The sequence below is a fragment of the Pelodiscus sinensis genome, chromosome 7 (genome assembly GCF_052426305.1).
Source record: "Pelodiscus sinensis isolate ZL-2025 chromosome 7, ASM5242630v1, whole genome shotgun sequence".
Lineage (NCBI taxonomy): Eukaryota > Metazoa > Chordata > Testudines > Trionychidae > Pelodiscus > Pelodiscus sinensis.
In genome coordinates this window covers 30721440-30737346 of record NC_143058.1, presented here as the reverse complement: position 1 = coordinate 30737346, position 15907 = coordinate 30721440, and the positions used below count along the sequence as shown (strand labels likewise).

The 15907-nt window shown below is 43.7% G+C and overlaps 1 long non-coding RNA gene across 1 annotated transcript in view; it reads right to left on the bottom strand.

Annotated features, from left to right (window-relative positions):
- Nucleotides 1-6027: 6027 nt before the first annotated feature.
- The window catches only part of LOC142830293 (uncharacterized), a 46641-nt gene continuing 36761 nt past the window's right edge, over nt 6028-15907 (bottom strand). Inside the window, exon 3 of the long non-coding RNA XR_012905446.2 lies at nt 6028-6721. This is a non-coding gene — a long non-coding RNA (uncharacterized LOC142830293). The remainder of the gene's footprint in view (nt 6722-15907) is intronic.

Sequence of the window (15907 nt, the reverse complement as noted above, 5' to 3'; positions counted from 1 at the left end):
AAATGCAGGCATCTTCAGAGGATGCTGACATCTCACATGAGGATGCTCAAACTGACACTGGGTCCTTCAGCTCTCTAATGTAGACAAGCTCCCTATTTCTACAGGCAGATGTATCAGCAAATCAGGGACTATTTGATATACTCTAATACCACCTACACCAGTGTGTGTGTGTGTGTGTGTGTGTGTGTGTGTGTGTGTGTGTGTGTGTGTGTGTGTGTGTGTAAAATGGATTAGGCATCAACTTACATAAATACTAAGCATTTCTTCTCACGTTTGGAGCATGAAATAAAAAAACAGGACTATGTAGCACTATAAAGATTAACAAGATGGTTTATTAGGTGATGAGCTTTCGTGGGCCAGACCCACTTCCTCAGATCAAATAGTGGAAGAAAATTGTCACAACCATATATATATATATATCAAAGGATACAATTTAAAAAAATTAACACATATGAAAAGGACAAATCAAATTTCAGAACAGAAGGAGGATGGGGGGGTAAATGTCTGTGAGCTAATGATATTAGAGGTGATAATTGAGGAAGCTATCTTTGTAATGGGTAAGATAATTAGAGTCTTTGTTCAAACCTAAGTGTAAAGTGTCGAATTTGAGCATGAATGACAGTTCAGAGAATTCTCTTTCAAGTGTATTCTTAAAAGGCCTTTGAAGCAGGATGCAGGTAATCAAGTCATTGAGACAATGTCCTTTCTGGCTGAAATGGCAAGAAACTGTTTTTTCTTTGTGACCCTGTCTAATATCTGTTTTGTGGGCATTGATCCTTTGGCGAAGTATCTGAGACGTTTGTCCAATGTACATAGCAGACAGACACTTTCGGCACATGATAGAATAAATTATATTTCTGGATGCGCAGGAATATGTGTTCTTGATCTTATAACTCACTTGGTTAGGTCCAATAATGGTATCAGCAGAGTGAATATGTGGACAAAGCTGGCAACAGGATTTGTTGCAAGGGAAGGTACCAGGGTTGGTATTAGTGTGGTATGTCCTGTGGTTGTTTATAAGAATCATCTTGAGGTTAGGTGGCTGTCAATAGGAGACTATGGGTCTGTCTCCCAGAGCCTCTTGGAGTTTAGTATCCTGTTCCAGTATAGGCTGTAGTTTATTGATAATGTGTTGGACAGGTTTAAGTTGGGGGCTCTAGGTGATGACAAGTGGTGTTCTATTGTTGGTTTTCTTGGGTCTGTCTTGAAGTAGATGGTTTCTAGGTATTCATCTGGCTCTTTCAATTTGCTTTTTATTTCTTCGGGTGGGTAGTTGGGATTTATAAATGCTTGGTAGAGATCCTGAAGTTTCTGGTCTCTTGTCAGTGGGATTAGAGCAGATGAGGTTGTATTGAAGAGCGTGGCTATGAGAACCATCTGCTACTAAATGTCTGGTTGACTTTGGACCCATTCCATCTGTAACAGGTGTGTGGTCTTCAAATTTTCTTTAAAGTGTTTAATGAAAGACTTATGTTCACCAGGATCTTTTGTTCCAAAATTATCACACAGACAAATATTTTTAGAACTAAATTTGTTTTTTCTAATGACTAACATTTTGGAAGTAATTTGACACACTCAATCTCAGTTAGCTATTTTTGGAACTTGTGCTACATCAGTATTCCTTATCACTACAAGAGCAAGCATTTTTAACCCATGGAAGAACACAATTAAAGCAACGTATTACCATTTCCAAACCACTACTGTGGGTGATAGTCTGCTCAGTTACACCAGTATCAAGTGGATATGAATGGAGTTACTCTAGTTTTAAACAAGTGTGATAGAGAAGAATTTGGCATGTATTTAACACTACAGGGCCAATGTCACTTCTGTAAAATTTTTAAATCCAAAGTTCCCACCCAAAAAAAAAATTCAGATGAATTCATATTTATTACTGTGAGGTGCAAAGGCTTTTAGTAGGGATTTAAAAGTTCAGCTTTAATACAGTAACTTTGTTATGAGCCGCTTCAGTATAAGACATACACGTAGCAAAACTGAAAACCCATGGCTTCTTAGCAATAGAAAACTCATGACAGATCAATGTGGGATATTTGAAAATAATTAAATATTGGGCCCAAAAAATGCAATGAAATATTTTCTTGTTTCCTAGAAGTGTTAATTAAATGTTTGCAGATAAATTATAAGCAATTGTGCCTAAAAAACTGAAACCAGTTTTTAGCAAGTTCAGCCCTTCATGATCAAGCAAGTATGCTTTTGCTGGTAGTATATTTTACCATTGTATTGTGTATGCAACTCATTAAGAGGCATAAAACAGCAATGGAATTCTATTCTGGAAGTTATTTTAATAGTAGTGAAAGTTACAAGTAGTGATGTACCGTAATTAAACACCTAAAGTAAAATCAAATTAAAGTAAAAAAAAAATGCAAGAGCAGTATGTGAAAGGAAAATGCATAGAAAGCAGCAGCAGAAGCAATGCAGTAGCCTACCAATATTACCAGTTCTTCTGATAGATGGATGAGTATCTACTCATCAGGCAATCTAATATCCTCTAAGCAACACATAATTAAGGGTCTAACATGTGTTAATGTATGAGTGCTTGTATTCAGGAAAAGATTACCATAGGTTTTTTTTTAATTATTTACCTATACAGTTATTTTAAAAGCAGGCCCTTCAATGACGGTTTTGTACCAGTTCTCAGCTATAAGAACAAAGAACAATTTCCATATTTGAAGAATCAGTCATTTTGCAATTGAAGTGAAAAAGAAAAATCAGCATTCCTGTGAATCAGAAGTCTTGAGCTTTGGAGAAATAAAATCAGAATTGTTTTGTGTTGTGTTTAAGGAGAAGGGAAGTGTCTAATATGAAGCTAATCCTGGTACTGTATATGCATCTTTCCAGGAAGTCTCAGAGCCTGCAGACATCTTGACAGCTTATATAATGGGGATCCTGGAGACTTTCCGCAATGCTGGCAGTTGTTTGAATCTTTAATGCTCACTTTCCAAGCACAAAGAGGGGTACAAGGTAGCTTATAAATATATTATGCTGTAATAAGCAAAGGATGCAAACCTATTAGAGTAGTTGCTATTTGGACCAACACTGTTCTACTTTCATGCAGTAGAGCCATTTCTTTATCTTCTGTGACAAGGAAGAGCTTCTCAACATTTCACTTGTCAATCATTATGAAGCTTCAGATTGGGCTAGGACAGCAATTTATCAGCCACCCTGAGAAAAGGACATCTTGTGCTCTAGAATCTAAGCTCTCCTTTAAGATAAAGCTTGTAGCGCTTATGATTGCAAAAAACTCCCAGTCTGAGAGACCAGCTGGTGCAGCACTGTTTTCCCAGTCCATAGACAGCCTAAAATAGTTTTTAAAGCCCCATTATCTTCACTGTGGTGCCTAATGATGATGGTTTAAACGTCAACATTGTGAACTATTTGAAAGTTGAACACCTGCAGCAGGGGTCAGGCATGCCCCTGTGCTCGGAAGCCGAGCACCCTGGCCTCAGCCTGCTCCACATCCCCGACTTGTCGCTCGGGGGAGGAAACTTGGGGAGGAAGGGATAGAAGAGCTCCCTTCCCTCCCCCGCACTCACTAGTGGCAGTAAGCAGAGCAGGGCAAGGTTTAGGGTGCAGTGGGTGGGTGTGTATCAGTCCTAGGTCCAGAGGGAAAATGCAGTAGAGGGTATGCTTACTAAAATTTACATATGACATTAAAGTGGGAGGATAACAAGCACCTTGGAGGACAGGATTAGAATTCAAAATGACCTTGAAAATTGGAGGAGAATTGGTCTGAAACAAGATGAAATTAAACAGACACATGCAAAGTACTACACCTAGGAAGTGGCGGGGGAGCAGAGATTGCAAACACATGACTACAAAAAATGGGCAGTAACCAACAGTACTGCTGAAAAGAATATGCAGATTATTCCACGAGGAGTAACGGTAGTTCAGAATAGGAAGCCTAGTCCGAACTACCTAGTTCGTGCCGCGTGTAGCCGCGGGGCACGGAGTCCGAACTAGCGGACATTTAAAAATGGCGGCGCCTGGCAACATGCAAATGAAGCCCGGGAAATTCAAATCCCGGGCTTCATTTGCAACTCCGGTTGACTACATTAACCACCCTAGTTCGAACTAGGGTGGTAGTGTAGACATACCCTTAGAGAACAAGACATATGAGAAAAGTTTGAAAATGGACATTTTTTAATTTTGAGAAAAGTATGAGTGGGGACCTGATAACAGTCTTCAACTATGTTAAGGGCTGTTATAAAGAGGACAGTAATCAATGTTTATTTAGGTCTACTAGGTAGGACAAGAACTCATGTGTTTAATCTGCAGCAAGGGAGGTGCAGGTTAGATGTTGGAAAAAAATCTTGCTAACTATAGGGCTAGTTAAGCTCTGGAATACGCTGCCAAGGAAGGCTGTGCAATGTCCATCACAGAGTTGTCAATACTCCAGGATTGCCCTGGAGATTCCAGGAACTAAACATAAATCTCCAGGAGGACTACTAAGAGCAACCTGAGAGATAGATATTGTGAGGGCATTCTGATAAATAATATTGAATCTAATCGGAACCATCCCATCCATAAGATGATTTGGGCATCTGCTCAGACCTTTTGCTTTAGGGCAGCCACCCTAAACCATCCTGTGGATAGGATGGTCCCCCATAGCAAGGTTTACTCCAACCTCATCCGCAGGGCCCAGGCCAGCCTGAAGGATTACCCTGGGCCTTGAACTGGCCTCCCGTACACTAACCACAACTGTGGGAGTTGCAGAAAGCAGAGCGAGGCAGCAGCCTACTCGGTTGGCCCCACCATCTCCCAGTCGAGCTGCTCTGCTCCACTCCCCTGAGTGACAAGTGAACGTTTGCTTAATGATCTTGATTTAGTAGGGTTTCTTTTTCCTCCCGTGAGATTGGATATAGGAAAGGTATTTTTCCAAGACGGAAGGGATGAAACAAGGCTTACTTGATTTTAACCACCACGAGACAAGTTGAGGCCCTTGCTTCATGCATTTCAAATGCTATAGTAGAAAACAGCCTTAGTATAAACTGTCATCTTACATGGCTGATAACACCTTTGTTAATTTTGGGAGCCATAGGTCAGTTTAATCAGAAGTTTTAAAAATTGAATGAGAGAAAAATTCAGGTTTGATACAAATGCCAGGTAATTCATAACCATATTAAAGGTATGAAAGCTTTGAGTTTTACATTGATAGTCTTGTCCTAAAAGGTTGTCTTCCTCTGCTAAAGAGAGATAGAATCTCCAGTTCATTTTTGAAGTTCCTAGAAATTGCATATAAAGAACTGCTGAGTCACGTAACAACTAAGTGGCTATATCTTCTGACTAAGGTTAGAATGAGTCTTACCTATGATGCTGACCTGAATTAAAAGGTATATTTCATATCAGGGGAGGAAAGTTACAGCAAGCATTCAGCGAGGATGAGCAAGAGTCTGTGTTTGTTGCATTTACTTTCTGTATAACTTAATGAGAATGTTTTATGACTCACTCAAGAAGCTAGGATAATGCAATAAGGTTATCTGTACAGAATTAGACTGTGTCATGGAAGATCTTAATTCTAAACTAAAGAGATGAGGGGATGACAAATTCTATGGAAGATCACTTCAGGATATTTTGTGCTATGTTCTGCCATCTGATAAGAGGAAATTTAAGGAAGAAGCAGATAAAGGTATGCAGTACATCTTGACAATGCCTTGAGAAACACGTCAATCCTCTTGCTGAACAAAGTAGAAAAGTGGTCTTCTCTTGAGAAGTTGGCTGACATTCTTTGCCTTGAGATTGATTTTGACAAGTTGTATGAGGATTACTGCATTTTACAGGAAAGAAAGGAGAGAAATAACTTCGAGGAAGGAAGGAAAAAGAGAGAGATCAAAGATGGGTAAAAGTTTTCAAACAACAAAAAGTGAAAACAGCAAAATGTTTAAACTTGTGTTTTTCATACTTTCAATTCCAGTCTCAGACCCGCTATGAAAAGGTTTTCAGTTCAAATGGCTTAACCGTGGGGTGAAAAATAAGACACAGGTTGAGTGATAAAGTGTTGTGAAAGCAAAATTACAGTATGTCATGTGCAGACTTATGACTACATCCAAAAAGCCCCTGGAATTGCTGAAAGCAGCAAGAAGCCAATTAAAGGACAGATTTAAGAAAAAACATCTATGAACAAAGGCATTCCACTTGAAGAAACCCAACTTTTTTAAAAGGCAAATACAATCACATTTTATTTTAAGTTAATCAATACGTTTTTTCCAACAGTGACGTAGGTACTGTTCCAATCTGTGGTGGTTAAGCAGGATCTGAGTTATCAGATGAAGTTCTATTTATAGGTAGAGCTGCATCCTCATCTTCACCTCTAGTCATGAACTGGGTAATGAGTGAAAGGACGAGATTTGTGGGTTCAAGTGGCAGAAATTAGGTTTCTCTGCAGAGTGGCTGCATTTACTTTCCAAGACAGGGTGAGGGTTTGGCTGTTCAGAAGAGCCTTGGAGTAGAGCTGTTAACTCCTCTAGATTAAGAGTCAGCGGAGGTGGTTTGGGCACCTGATAAGAATGTCCCCTCAGAGGCTTCCTTTGGAACTCGCCTGGGTACATTTCACTGGGAGGAGGCCCTGAGGCTGACTCAGGACACGCTGGAGGGATTCTCTCTTCCAGATCAACAGGGAATGCTGGGAAATCCTCCAAGAAGAGCTGAATCCTGTTGGAGGAAAGGGAGGTCTGGCCCTGTGTACTTTCCATGCGGCCGCTGCAACCTTCACCAGGAAATGTGGCATAAAATTAAAAAATATATAGATTACAAATGGAGATTTTGTAATGTTGCTTATTTAGACACTATTCTTAAAATAGGAAATTATGATTCATATGAAGCTCCTTATCTCCCCCAAAAGGCAAAATGATGGTTCTGCAATGACCTACTATACTTAACACTCCTTCAATCATTAAAATGCCTGAAAAGTCTGATTGGCATTTAACCATTCCTTCCTATGCAGGCTGCTAGGAAGTAAACAAAATTAAATGTATCTTGCTGAAAAACTGAGATGATTCTTGCCATTCCCACATGCTAATAGTAGGCCAGAACACCACATGAATCTGCTAGTCCATGTATGGCATGAGGAAAGGCCCCACCCTTGGCAAAAGTACAAGCAACAAGCGTGATTAGGCTGATACATCAAGGTGTTTTGTGGTATGGGGGGGATCCACCTGACCTGTATAAATCCAAGAAGTGAGTCAAGAGCCTCCTAGCCACCTATTGCAAAGTAAAGAATGGAAACAATATGCCAGTAACTCCCTGGCTACTTGGCCCTGCCATGGAGAATTTGACTGGCATCAGGAAACTGTGACAAGCACAGAGTCCACAGTGCTGCATGACCATGGTATGCTTATTACCCCTCAGATAGAGGCAAACAACAAACAAGAGCCAACAGTTTGCAGAGCAGATTCCTGTATGGTCCTTATTGCTACCACTGGACCCAGATCATGTGATCCAGTCAGACCAGCACATCCTGGGCCAATATGTGGAAGGCCTATGGGAGGGGGCAAGGGATGTGTGAAGAAGTAATCATCTTGGGGGAACAGCCCATGAATGAAGCAGCAGCACAACAAGCACTACAGCCAAGCCTGGCATGTTGCAAATACCATTTTTTCTGATTGTTAGTAAGAATGGGAGGGATTCTTAGGTTATATGCAGAATATTTATTTTTCTGGATGGCGGTATGCGTCCTCTGCTCTATAGTCACAGTACCCTTCCAACTGTAGGTGTTTTGACCATCACCAAATGCCAAGAAATCCTTTGCTTGTCTAGATTGGGAATACCTCTGGTCAGGCATCTCTAAGTAGATTAATGTATTCAAACATCTTGTCCTGACTGAAAAGGATAGTAAAACTGGAGCTAATGACAGGGCCCTTAGGAACCCTTGTCCTACGGTGGGAAAGAGAATAATGCACTAAAGTCATCTCAAATCTCATTATGATAATTTTATCATGATGTGCCCAACTTTGGGCTGAAGCTTGCTGCTGAGTAGGCCAGTAAATCAAGGGTGAATGAAAATAGCACATGATCAAAAGTATCATCCTGTGATCTTGCACTGATACAGTGCTTTGAAAAAAGGTAGACATCTTCCCCCCCTCCCCTCCTCATGGTCAGACAATGTGCGCTTTAATTTTCCTGGGCTGACCCTTCCATCTCTGCTGGGCAGAGAAGGAACAGGGAACCTTATGGGACCAAACAGACAATATGGAAGGAGGAATAGAATCAAGGACCAAGTGCAGCAGGCATTTGGCCAAGGCAAATGAACAGCTGGAATTTCAGAGATAGGGAGTAGAGAAGCTTGCAGACGAAGAAGGCACCTCAGCATGAGGTGAGAATGGCCAAACAGTTCCTGGAACATGACCAGAGGTTTAGGGAAGACAAAGTGCTGTGAAGGGACCTTTTCAAAAGGTTTTTTGCTCACATGGCCACCAGGTCCCTGAGCCAGCTCTACTCCTAACTGCAGCTCCAGGTCCTGATCAAGATCCATGTACTTAGTCTGCACCATGATGCCCAGCCCTGCAGCTTAGGCAGCCTGCGGAAATTCTGTATGGCTGGTTGATGATCTAAGCAGCAAACTGTTGATGGAAGAACCAAATGTACTTCATGCAACAGTCCACCTTCTGCTATCATGCCCCACTTGTGCAAAAGGCTCCAGAAGAGGGAAGAACAAGTATACAGGGAAGATACTGTTCCACTGATGATCAGATTGTAGCAGAGGCACTGTTTCACAATTTCTCACTTGTTTCTCTCTTTTACATACATTTCAAATAAGGTGGTTTGCTCACAACAGCAAGCCCCAAACTTATGCAAACTGGTTTTATTAAATCCATAAAAATCAAACTGTAGGACAGCAGTACATAAGCTATATATGAATTCCATGAATGGGTTTTATTGAATTCATAAACTGCATTGGCTCCAGAAATTGTGGGCTAAACGTGAGATAGTTTAAGTGAGGGATAACCTTATTGCTTCATTCCTCCTTACCGATAGCACCCTTCAAACCCCTCATGTGGGCACACAAAACATCCCTAATTTCCCATATGAGGGGATCCTGCCCCAGTAATAAGGTGCACCACTCTTAAGAACACAAACAGACATACTGGGTCAACCAAAGGTCAAGCTAGCCCAGTATCCTGTCTTTCAATAGTGGCCAATGCCAGATGCTCCAGAGAGAGTGAGCAGAACAATCATCATCAAGCAATCCCACCCTTATTGCCCATTCCCAGCTTCTGACACCATGCCTGCCCATCCTGGCTAATAGCCATTGATAGACATATCCTTCATGAGTTTATCTAGCTCTTTATGAACCCTGTTAAAGTCCTGGCCTTCACAACATCCTCTGACAAGGAGTTCCACAGGTTGACTGAGCACTGTATGAAGAAAAACTTTGTTTTAAACCTGGCACAATTGAATTAATTGGTAGCATTCTGCAGTCCAAAGTCTTGGTTAAATGTTCTACAAGTTGGACCTCATTGGTCCAGCACCCTTGGGACCTGACTGGTCCCAAACAAAGGGATTGGCCAGACCAGGGGAGGTCCCTCCCCTTCTGGCCCATGCTGCCACTGGGTTAGGGTGTCAGCCTACCCCCGCTCCGCAACTGCCTGGTTCCACATATGGCCAGGGATGGATCTGTGCGGCCAGGGCAGAGGGCCAGGGCTGTAGCTGTCACTGCGGCTGGAGCTCCCTGGCTGCTGGAGCCAGAACAGGACTGGGGCTGGAGCTCCACCACTGCTGCTGGGGATAGAACTTCTCCCCATGCCACCCGCTCCCCCCGCCTCTGACACTGGGCTCCCAGCCGAGTTGCTGGTGCTCCCTGTGGCACTTCTGCTTCACTGCCAGACCTCCCTGTTCCTGGTCTCTGTGGTCCAGGAACATCCATGGTCCAGCACAGAACACAGATGTGACCAGACCAGGACATCCCAGTTAAGGGAGGTACAACCTGTACTAGACTGTGTAAGTGAAGAGCAAACCACAATAACATGGATAGCACTGGGAACTCTGGCATCCAAACAATTATGAAGGCAATGACATCTTGACTTCAACCTTCCAAACGTTCCTTCTATCCCTGTAGTACAGCTACTGGAGTGTGTCACTGAACTTTCGTCCAATTCCTTTTAAGCTAGGGTACAGTTACATAAGCCAAAGCAGAAGGGGGTAGGCAGTGTTCCTCAGAACAGTGGGGAAGGAATAGACTCCATTTATAACAATGCCGTTTGGAGGGAATAAGTTCCCTGCTTGAGCACAAAGATAACGTCCAAATCTCTGAAAACCCTGCCATCGTGCACCTTGCCAGGATATCACACATTGGTGCCCAGGAATCTGCTTCTGCAACCCACTATAGACCAAGTAGTACCCTTCCTGTGGTCATGTGTTCTTCACAGCTTGACAAGTTATAGTCACGAGTCCCATTAATAATCCCAGAATAGTTTGGGAAGCCCATTCTTCAAAGAGGGCAGGGAGTTCAGGAACATGGTATATGGCCACCACCTTCATGTAAGTCACATAACTCACAAACCTCCACCAACTGGTTGGTCATGCACGTACAATAGTGTGGAGGATGTGGGGGACCCAGCTTGTAAAATGGCCATAGTGACTGCATGGGAACTGGCATTGACCCCCTCATGCATGTGGCCAGGTGCTGGAGGGACAGGGGGAAACTATTATCGCAGACCCAAGACTATCTGCCTCACGGTGAAAGAGGTTCTGGAACTACTAGTAGGCACCCCAGTCCCCATCAGTCTGTGCTAGTGGCCCTGCTTCAAACAACCAATCCACATATAGCCATGACAGCAGGCATCTGCTGCATCAACCAAGTTGCAGATGCCCCTCGCTCTCCCTCCCCATCTGAGTCCCAAGAGCTGCCTTAGCTAGAGCAGATACCACCCACCAAAGTATCCATCAGCAATTCAATGATGGTCTGCCTGAATCCTGAAATAGCAATGAAAATCCCACAGGGAAGAGTATTCCAGATACATGGTGCTGACTCCATTTGCATGGTGCTATGGATCCAAAATAGCCTAGTTGAATGAGCACTTACGGTCAAGTGTCATAGGACACACAAACAAGTCCTCACACCATATACAAATCAACCAAGCCCTACTGAGATGATAGCTAGCAAAGGAATATTTGCAGACACCTGACATTTGGGGAAAGATTCAAGTATTACCTGATTGCTATGGAAAAAGAGACAAATAGGAGGACTGAGTCAAAGATGAAAAAAGAGCTGAGGCTGTTCCAGCAACATGGGGAGCATACAGGGTATGTCTACACTACAGCATTAATTCAAACTAACAATTTGAATTAGTTTATTCGAACTAAGCTAATTCGAACTAGTGCATCTAGACCTAAAAACTAGTTCGAATTAGCATTTTGCTAATTCGAACTAGCATGTCCACATTGAGTGGACCCTGAACCGAGGTTAAGGCTGGCCGGAAGCAGTGCCAGCAGGGCATCAGATGAGGACTTAGAGCGTGGAGCTGCTATCTCAGGCTAGCCGAGGGCTGTGCTTAAAGGGACCCGACCCCCACCCCGGACAGACAGTTCTCAGGGTTCCCCGCTCGCTTGTCTAACTCGATGAGGGATAGCAAAGCAGCCCTGAATGCCCACACTCGGCACATCACAGCACTCGGCCATCAGCCTGGCTGCACTTGCCGCAGGCTGCCATCCAGGGGGGAGGGTCAATCGGGGGGCTGCAGGAGAGCTTCCACCCCGAGGAGCCACCCCAGTCCTCCCCATCGGGAGCTCGTACCCCATTCCTCCCTCACCTCCTTCCACTTACCCCTCCCTAGCCCCCCTTCATGATGTACAAAATAAAGGACACGTGTTTAAAAATAGAAACTCTCTTTATTTAACAAAACTCGGGGTGGGGTGGGGAGATTAACTTCTGGGGAGACTGGGAAAAGGAGGTGGGAGAGGGGAAGGCAACTAAAATGATCAGGGGTTTGGAACAGATCCCATATGAAGAGAGGCTAAAGAGACTGGGACTTTTCAGCTTAGAAAAAAGGAGACTGAGGGGAGATATGATAGAGGTCTATAAAAGCATGAGTGGTGTGGAGAGGCTGCATAAAGAAAAGTTCTTCATTAGTTCCCATAATAGAAGGACTAGAGGACACCAAATGAAATGAATGGGTAGCAGGCTTCAAACTAGTAACAGAAAGTTCTTCTTCACAAAGCAAATAGTCAACATGTGGAACTCCTTGCCGCAGGAGGCTGTGAAGGCTAGAACTAGAACAGAGTTTAAAGAGAAGTTAGATAAATTCATGGAGGTTGGGTCCATGGAGTGCTATTAGCCAGGGGGTAGAAATGGTGTCCCTGGCCTCTGTTTGTGGAAGGCTGGAGATGGATGGCACGAGACAAATGGCTTGGTCATTGTCTTTGGTCCATCCCCTCCAGGGTACCTAGTGTTGGCCGCTGTCGGCAGACAGGCTACTGGGCTAGATGGACCTTTGGTCTGACCCAGTACGGCCATTCTTATGTTCTAAGCTCAGGGTCAGGGGTCTCACTGGACCACCCTGATTTTCATGCAGACCTGCTCCTGGGTGGCCAGGCTGGCAGCTATCCTGCCCTAGACGGCCACTTTCCTGTGCCTAGTGCAGATGTCGTGGATGAGGTCCACGATCTCAGCACTAGACCAGATGGGCGCCCGCCTCTTGCGGCCCCAGGCAGGCTCTTGAGAGCCGTCAGCCTGGTCCCGGGAAGAGGCGGAGGGCTGGGTGGCAGCGGGTGGCTGGCTCGTGCCGTGCCAGATGCAGGGTCTGCTGGCTGGGTGCTGGCAGGCTTGCACCTGGCACGGGCACCGTAGCCAGACCATGCCCCTTTAAGGGCTCTGGGGCCGGGAGGGGGGCAGAAGAGTTTCCCTGGTGGTGCCCAGAGTGGCCACCAGGGAAACCTGGGGAGGGCTAGCCTCCCACTAGTTCGAATTAAGTGGCCACACAGCCCTTAATTCGAACTACTTAATTCGAACTAGGCGTTAGTCCTCATAGAATGCGGTTTACCTAGTTCGAATTAAGCGCTCCGCTAGTTCGAATTAAGTTCCAACTAGCGGTTTGTATGTGTAGCGCCCATTAAAGTTAATTCGAACTAACAGCTGTTAGTTCGGATTAACTTTGTAGTGTAGACATACCCACACAGTGCAATTTTGAGGAAAATCTCATGATTTTTTAAAATATTTCTGTAGGAGGTAGGGGAGGGGAGTGAAAGGTTTTTTTGAACTGGATATCTGTACTTAGGAGTGCTTTCCCCATCAGATGATAGCAGCATTAAGGTCAGACCTGTCTTGAGTTTATGGATTTTGACTGCCTCCCTTTGATTTTAAGCTTTTAGGAGGACTACTTTATATTAGCCCTTTTATTTTTTAACCTTTAAAAATACTCAGATCTTGAGACACACCAGAATAATGGGAAACTGATAGATGAATAACACAAACACAGAGATGACCCTGTAACTAAGCCTCTTTGAAACTAATTGTCTAGCCATTGCCCCAGCATCGATGAAAGGATGTGGAGTGAGTTTGATACACAGTGTATTGTATAGCTCAATCCTGACATTAGTGGGCTGTTTGATTTCCTTTGTCAGGAATAGATTAGAAGTTCACCTCTATTTCTCAACCAAGCCAAAAGCTTTATAAAAAAGTCTTTGCAAAGAAGAATGCTATACAGCGAGAACACAGAGTAAAAGATTCAGCATGGAAGCAATGTTAAAAACAGATCTAGCACACACTTTCAGGGTCAGTGAGAAGAGGGCTGGTGCCACAATGTAAATACAATTTTTAAAAAAGCATTTTAAAAATTAGAAATTAATCTAGACTGAACTAACAATGTCTTGTTTGAGCAGCAGCCTTGCACTCCTGACCTCCACATAAAAATAGGACTGAACCAAACTCCTAGGAAATGGGCTCTGTGAAGATCTAGATGTATGGTTTGGGCTTGTTTTTATAAATACCTGCTGCTTCTTGCATACAATTTTATTCTCTTAATGCTTCGAGGCCAATTCTTGCATTGACTAATTCTTATCCCGGTAAGAGACTTATTACAATAATTGAGAGATTTTCTGAGTAAAGTCTGTAGAATTTGATACCCATTAAATCAAATAATCAGATTAGGCATCTCACAAAAAGGAGCATTATTTTTTTATTTTTTTTTTTTTAAATAGGAAATGATCATTTAGATTATGAGAAGAAAACTTCTAATCCAGGGAGGCATTAGAACTCCTGCCACTATAACAATGTAGGCCTTTTGTTTTACCATAGCACCTAGGAGTCCTAACTATCAACCAGGAGCTCCTCATGCCAATCAGGAGCAAGTAGCTGGTCCCTGCTCCAGAAATCTTACACTCTTATTAGAGTGTGAGGATTTATGCTAATTCAACTGCATTGAAGTGCTTTGCCAGGATAAGCTTTTTGCTCAAGGAACTCGTGTAAGTTTGAAGAAGTGTTACAAGCGTGTTTGTGGATATAGGATTGTACAGTATAATTATACAGGTTAGATCTCCCTGGTCTGGCACCCTCAGGACCCGACTGGTCCCAAACAAGGGAGTTTGCTGAATCAGGGGAGGTCAACACTGTCTCCCACTCCCAGCCTTGCTGCTGGACTCCTAGTCAAATCCATGTCTTGCTGGACCAGAGAGTCCTGGTTTACAGAGTTTCGACCTGTACAGGAAAATGTTCTAGCACAGATCTGGTTCTAAATGTACGAGGTACTGTTTTAACAAGACAATGATACTTGAGTGGGAGGCTTGTCACCTCAAACTCAATCTCACATGTGCCAGCACCACTGGGGAAAAGTGCAGTGCCAGGAAGGGAAAAGAAGTGCGTGCAGAACAAAACAGCACTAGTCGAGATGGTGAATGCAGAACTTCTGATCAGACAACTAAGGGTGCCTTTACCTGTGGCACCAGTACAGTTTAAGCCTAAATGGCCCAATCTGAAGGTATTTGAATACAGTGTTCCAAAAGAAAATTCAGTTACAACAAAACTTCAGTGGTTGGCACAAAAGCAAGCGCTACCCTAACTGAGACCAGGGGAAAAAAGTTTCTCAGGTATTTGGAGCTTGGCACAGGTCCTATTTACTCAAAAAAAGGTTTCTCTGGAGGAAACAGGTTCATATTTTGCTGCACTGAGAAACACAAAGAAGCCCCCACCACAGGGAAACCCATTAGCAGTAAGAACACAGTCTGGAAGATAGATCCGATGGTGATGGGGATAATGCCACTTGCAACTGGACTGATTCATGTGCTAGGAGGGATTTATTTGGGTCCACTGATTTTTGCAGAGATCTTTTAAAAAGGTGTACTGCTCTTTCCTCTTCCCTGTTACTGAATGCAGTGTGGACTGCTAGCACAATGCTATCAGCTGCACAGAATTTGGACAATGTGCCAGAGTTAAATTGAGACCCTTACCAGTTCTGATGAGTTAAGGAACCCTATATCTTGCAAATATTAACTTTAATTTCTGGAAGATCTGTGTGGATGAAGTCGGTATAACTATAGCCAAGTCAATGTATCTGCAGGAACAATCAATTATGTATGTACAGGCAGTCCCCAGGTTACGTACAAGATAGGGACTGTAGGTTTGTTCTTAAGTTGAATCTGTATGTAAGTCGGAACTGGCATCCAGATTCAGCCACTGCTGAAACTGACCGCCAGTTCTGACTTACATACAGATTCAACTTAAGAACCCCAAGCATCCCCAAGTCAGCTGCTGCTGAAACTGATCAGCAGCTGATTCCAGGAAGCCTGGGGCAGAGCAACTCTGCCTCGGGCTTCCTGTAGTCAGCGCTGGTCAGTTTCAGCAGCGGCTGACTTGGGGACGCCTGGGGCAGAGCAGCTGGGGTGCTGCTGGGTTGCTCCAGTAGCACCGCTCCTCGGCGCTACTGGACCAACCCAGCAGCACCCCCGCTGCTCTGCCCCAGGC